The 6,230-nt window shown below is 45.4% G+C and overlaps 1 pseudogene; it reads left to right on the top strand.

Annotated features, from left to right (window-relative positions):
* The first annotated feature begins 2,748 nt into the window (after window positions 1-2,748).
* Window positions 2,749-6,230, top strand: LOC119317349 (annotated as a pseudogene).

Here is a 6,230-nt window from a genome sequence, read left to right as displayed (position 1 = left end):
AATCAGCGCCAAGTAAGAAGCTCATTCATAGGTAACCTAGCAGCTAATTTAAGAGTCTTTTAGCGTTCGAAGAAAGGAAGATTATGTATATAAGTATATTGTGTTAGATGGGAAAACAAAAGAGATCCTCAACCATAGAATTAATATCAGTCGTAATGATTAAACCTTCGGTTCTATGGGTCTTACTGCAGCCTGACAATGACAGTAAAATGCTTAATTTATTTTATATCTGCAAACTATGTTGCACAGGTTTGTAGAATGGATGAACAAATCTTGCAGAATATAGTACTTGCAAAAAAAAAACATGTGGAGTATAGTTTCTTTTATTGTTCTAATTCTCTTATTTTAATTACTAGAAAAATGTACAATGAACCACAATGTACTATGGCAAGTGGGGATTATCAATCGACGAGGCACCAGTATTCCGGTTCTGCACCCTCTTCGTGCGCGCGCTCCAGTTTATCCCCTGCTTGCCGCCTTCCGTCCCGGACACCCCCGACTTCTACGGCGACGACTGCTTCTTCTTCTGTAATGCCCACGAGTGAGATATGGTTTGCGTTGAGGACTACTACGATGCCTCTCCATCAATGGCACCGATGAGCAACTGCTCGAGCACGTGATGATGAAGGCGAGCGTCAGCTTTAGGAGGGCGGCGGAGGGCAATGCGGAGAAGGCGGATGAATTCATTGCAAAGTTCTGCACGTAGATGAACTACATCGCCAAATCTCGGGGCCGCAATACAGAACATGAAGGAGTGGAGCATCTGAGTTGCTCCGAATTCGATTCACTCTTAGATTACTTGCTTATTCTTGAATTTGATTCATTCATTAACATGCCTGTGTGCTGCCCATCTATGTAGCCGCACTTCCAACTTACCATTATATTTTATTTTCAACAACTGCTGCTCCTTACACGTTAACAAATGCAACATCAGGGTTAGTACGTACAGTAACGCACAGGAGGCGCGCCCCTACCGCTAGTGTAAAAGCAAGAGTAGAGTGTGCGGCCGCATTGGAAGGCAGCCATGCAACGCTGGTCAAATTCACAAAAGAGAGAATTCCTTATTTATTCTCCGATTGTTGTATTGTGAATTGCTTTTCGGAACATTTACAATCATGTGTTCAATTTATATTATGATTCCATTTGGTTTTCTTTGATGAAATCTCTAATTTATGAAGTTATACAGAATTTGCGAGAGGTGAGCCCTTCGGCGCAGAATAGATCCCGTGAACGCATCCCGTAAAATATTTGCTAGACGGGTTTATGGGACCTGTTCTGCTGGAGAGTTCGCGGTACGTAAAAAAGTTTTGTGGGGTGGCCAGTTGCGGGATCAATAAAGCGCGACTGGTCCTACCTTAGCACGATGACTTCCCGACTGTCTACTACAACAATGTTTACCAGGTCCGGTAAGGGAGGGGCGATGACGACGGCGCGCTTTCGGCTCGGTCTAGTGCTTATAGTCGTCGCTAGGTGGTCCACATACATAGTTGTAATTTTTGTTGCCTATGATGTTCTTTGTATGCCATGATTGAAGATGAATAGATTGGAAGTTTCTAGTAAGAAAAACAATAAAACGCGATATTTTTTTAAAAAAAACTAATGATTTTGATCCAAGGATGGAATGGGAATACCACCAGGCACCCAAACAAAAAGGAAGATTATATGGGTCAAAGTTGCCGACTGCATCCAAGCCTTCTGCTATATGCTAGAGATGCGCTTATTCTTGATCAATAAAGCGCGACTGGTCATATCTTAGCACGACGACTTTTCGACTGTCTACTACAACAAGGATTATCAGGTCCCGGTAAGGGAGAGGCGATGACGGCGGCGCGCTTTCGGCTCGGTCTAGTGCTTATAGTCGTCGCTAGGTGGTCCACCGACATAGTTGTAATCTTTGTTGCCTCTGCTGTTCTTTGTATGCCGTGATTGAAGATGAATAGATTGAAAGTTTCTAGTAAGAAAAACAATTAGTCCAAGCTTTCTGCATCCAAGCCTTCAGCTATATGTGGCAGCCACATAATAAGTAAACAAAAAACAAGATTATATGGGTCAAAGTTGCCGACCGCATCCAAGCCTTGTGCTATATGGGTAGCCACATAACGCCGGCCCAACCACACCGAACAGATAAAAGGAAAGGAAAAAAGAAGAACTAGAACGCCATTCGATCCTCTGTCGCTGCCTTCGTCGTCGCCGGCGGCCGAGAGAGTGGCCGGAGATGAAGCTTGTCGGTCCGCGGCCGCTCTTTCCTCCGCCTGGCGATTTCGCCGCCCCCTTCCGTGACGGCCCCCGTCCGCAGCGTACTGCTTCCTTATCATTCGCGAGTTGAGAAAGATGAACAGAGCCGCATCAATCATTGAGTGTCTACAGTTCCGCAGTCGCCCGGAAACTCGCTCGGTTCTACAGCGATGGGCCAATCCAGAGCCCATGGCAGTCCACTATATCCATCGAGAGATCCCACCCCCACTCCAGTAGCTAGGTTTCCACTCTCCAGGCTCCACTCCATGGCGGCGGCGGCTCTCCTTCCCCTGCCGGCTCGCGGATCTCGTTGACGCGCCAAACACGGTTGCGCTGGGCTCGCGGTGCGCCGGCGTTACACGGAGATTCAGACGGGTATGAGTTCTGTGCTGCTCATGGTTTGCTTCATTCGTTCTGCTTCATGTTTTGCTCGATTTGCTCATATTTTGCTCGATCCCTGCTGCAGTTGTTTGATTCTTGTTCTCGTTCGAGCCATTGATGTTTGAGTACTGGCAGGTGGCAGCCCAAGCTTCTCCGCAAAGACGGAGCGTGGTGAACCAGTCAGGCCGGGAGCTGAAGCAGGGGACTGTGATGGCGCCTGTGTTTGCCGCTGCACTGGGCGCGTTGGGTCCTTTGCTGGGGAAGCTCGCCGATTTGCTGGCCAATGAGTGCGGCCGGCTCAAAGGGGTCCGCCGCGAGATCCGGTCCCTCAAGGCTGAGCTTGCGGGCATGCATGGTGCGCTCGTGAGGTACACCAAGCTAGAGAATCCTGATGAGCAGGTGAAGATATGGGTGTCGTTGGTCATGGTGCACGGAGGATTGTTTTGACAAGTTCATCCACCAACTCGGCGATGGGGGGAGTCGTGACGGTGGCTTCAAAGAGTTCTTCCGCAAGACTGCTCGGCGTCTGAAGATGCTTGGAGCTCGCAATGGGATCGCCAGCCAAATCGACGACCTGAAGCTTCGTATCAAGCAAGTCAAAGAGCTGAAGACTAGCTACAAGCTGGATGATGTTGCTTCTAGCACCTCTGGCAATGCAGCCGTGGATCCCCGGCTGGCTGCTCTGTTTGCTGAGGAGGCACACCTTGTTGGCATCGACGGTCCAAGAGACGATCTTGCCAAGTGGATGCTGGAAGAAGAGAACAAGCAGCATCGTCGTGTGTTGTCTATTGTTGGGTTCGGTGGGTTGGGAAAGTCAACACTAGCGAATGAAGTCTATCGCAAGATTCAAGGGCATTTTGACTGCCATGCTTTTGTGTCAGTCTCACAAAAGCCAGATACAAAGAAAATCATCAAGGATTTGATTTCGCAGGTGTCTCGCAAGGATGAATTCACAAAAGATATGGAGAGCTGGGATGAAAAGAAATCCATTGGAAAGCTAAGAGAACTATTACAAGATAAAAGGTAATATATGCTGTTGCTAATTATTTTGTACGAAATATGTGTTGTGCACATGTATCATTATTCTAGTTAAGGATGTAATTTTGATATGCACAGAATGAACACCATTGCACCACCAGTGATGCTTGTCATTGCAAGGTTTATAGGCCGATTGGAATTTTACAATTGGTTTTTCTTTTCTAGTGCAATTATATCTATATCCTGATCGATTTACGCCCCTACTCCACTGTCTTAGGTATCTTGTAATCATTGATGATGTATGGTCTATATCAGCATGGAAAGCAATCAACTGTGCTTTTCCAGAGAATAAGTCTTCAAGCAGAATTATAACTACAACACGCATATTGGAAGTAGCAAGGTCTTGTTGTCCAGATCGTGATGACCAGATCTATGAAATGACACCTCTAAGTGATCTCCACTCTGAAAGGTTATTTTTTAACAGAATTTTTGGTTCAGAAGAGCGCTGCCCTGATATGCTTGTTGAAGTTTCAAATACTATCTTGAAAAAGTGTGGAGGCCTACCATTGGCAATTATCAGTATATCTGGTTTACTAGCTAACAGACCATGTGTCAAAGAAGAGTGGGAGAAGGTGAAAAGATCAATTGGTTCTGACTTGAACAAAAGCCAAAGTCTAGAGGGAATGAAAAACATACTGTCCTTGAGCTACAATGATCTTCCACCAAACCTCAAGACTGTCATGTTGCACTTAAGTAATTTCCCTGAGGATTATGTGATTGACAGAGAAAGATTAGTGAGACAATGGATTGCGGAAGGCTTTATTTCTGAAGAGCGTGGGAGGAGCTATCAAGAGGTTGCAGAAAGTTATTTTTACGAGCTTATCAATAAAAGCCTGGTCCAACCAGTGGATATTCGCTGTGATGGGAAGGTGCGGGCCTGTCGAGTTCATGACATGATGCTTGAACTTATCATTTCAAAATCAATTGAAGAAAATTTCATCACTGTGGTCAACGGCAGCCAAACTGTGTGGGAAAATTCTCAGTGTTCTATTCGACGATTATCAATCCAGGACATTGACCAGGAGCTTGCATCTGTATTGGCAAAGAAAGATCTAAGCCATGTCCGATCTCTTATAATAACAGCATCAAGATGTATGAAGCACTTGCCCAGTCTTGCAAAGTTTGAAACTTTACGTGTACTAGATTTTGAAGGTTGTCAGAGCCTGACGGAGTGTGATATGAAAGGTATGGAAAACCTGTTCCAGCTAAAGTACCTGAGTTTTAGGAGCACAGGCATATCGGAGCTACCATCTGGAACTGTGATGCTACATGATCTAGAGACGCTAGATTTAAGTTGTACAAAAATCAAGGAATTGCCGGCCAGAATTGTTCAGCTCACTAAACTACAAAATCTGCTCACTGAAAGTGTACATCTGTGGCGTGGAATAGAGATACCAATCGGGATTGGGAACATAACAAACTTAAGGGAGATCACAGGCTTTAGCATTACCATGAGTTCAGTAGGTGCAGTGAAGGAGCTAGGGAGCCTTATCAATTTGAAGGTACTCCATGTATGGCTCAGTAGGTGTAGTGAAGAATCTCAAGAGTACAAGAGTCATGCAGAGATGTTTCATTCCTCACTATGCAAGCTTGGCAGCTACAAACTCCAGTCCGTGTGGATAAATGGTGGTAATTCATCTCTATTCGAGTTATTAGATTCCTGGTCTCCTCTTCCAACTCACCTCCAAAGATTTGGGATGGGCACCACCGAGTACTGTTTATCAAAACTGCCAAAGTGGATTACTCCAGCACTCACCAGTCTTGCATACCTAGACATCAATTTAAGTGTAATAACAGAGGAGGTTCTTGGTATACTTGGACAGCTGCCTGCATTACTTCCTCTGACACTTTCTACCAACACGGTCCATAAAGACAGGCTTGTTTTGCAAGGCAGAGGATTCCGATGTTTGAAGGTGTTCCGTTATAAACCTTTTGGTGAAGGTGCCGGGACCCTTCTGTTTGAGGAAGGGGCACTGCCGAAGCTCGAGGAGCTTATGCTGCGGTTCTTTGTGTCAATGGCAAAGGCCTATGGGCTCTACTTAGGTCTTGAGCACCTCCCATATTTGAAACATGTGCGAGTTTTTCTTCAGAACCGGGATGCCACATCTCCTGAATTTGAGGCCGCAAAAGTTGCCATAAGGAAGGAAGCAAATCTCCATCCCAACCATCCCATGTTAACTCTCATTTAAGAAATGAAAAAGTGACACGAGGTATTGTTAGTTTTATAATTACGGAATTCAAAAAGTTCATGCTGTCTGCAATCAGAAGCATATCGTCAAGAAGCGTTCTGACGGGCTGATATTTTCTCTCTGTAGGAAACTGTTCTCCGTGAATATAACTGCAGGTGGCTCGGCTGCAATGGTTTCCTGAACGGCTGTAGCTGCTACTCTCGTTGCCTGAAGCTCAAATAAAAGTGGCCTACAGTTTCCTTTTGATTTATTATATTCGTCCTTGCTTTGCGTACTACTGTCACTACTAGGAAAAGGGCTATAGATAAGACTGATTTTAATGGCGCACCAGATAAGAAGTGCGCCACTACTATATACTAATGGCACACCGGTTGCTCGTGCGCCGTT

The sequence above is a fragment of the Triticum dicoccoides genome, chromosome 1B (assembly GCF_002162155.2).
Source record: "Triticum dicoccoides isolate Atlit2015 ecotype Zavitan chromosome 1B, WEW_v2.0, whole genome shotgun sequence".
NCBI lineage: Eukaryota > Viridiplantae > Streptophyta > Magnoliopsida > Poales > Poaceae > Triticum > Triticum dicoccoides.
The sequence above is the reverse complement of the archived record's forward strand: the minus strand, read 5'-3'. Positions and strand labels throughout refer to the sequence as shown.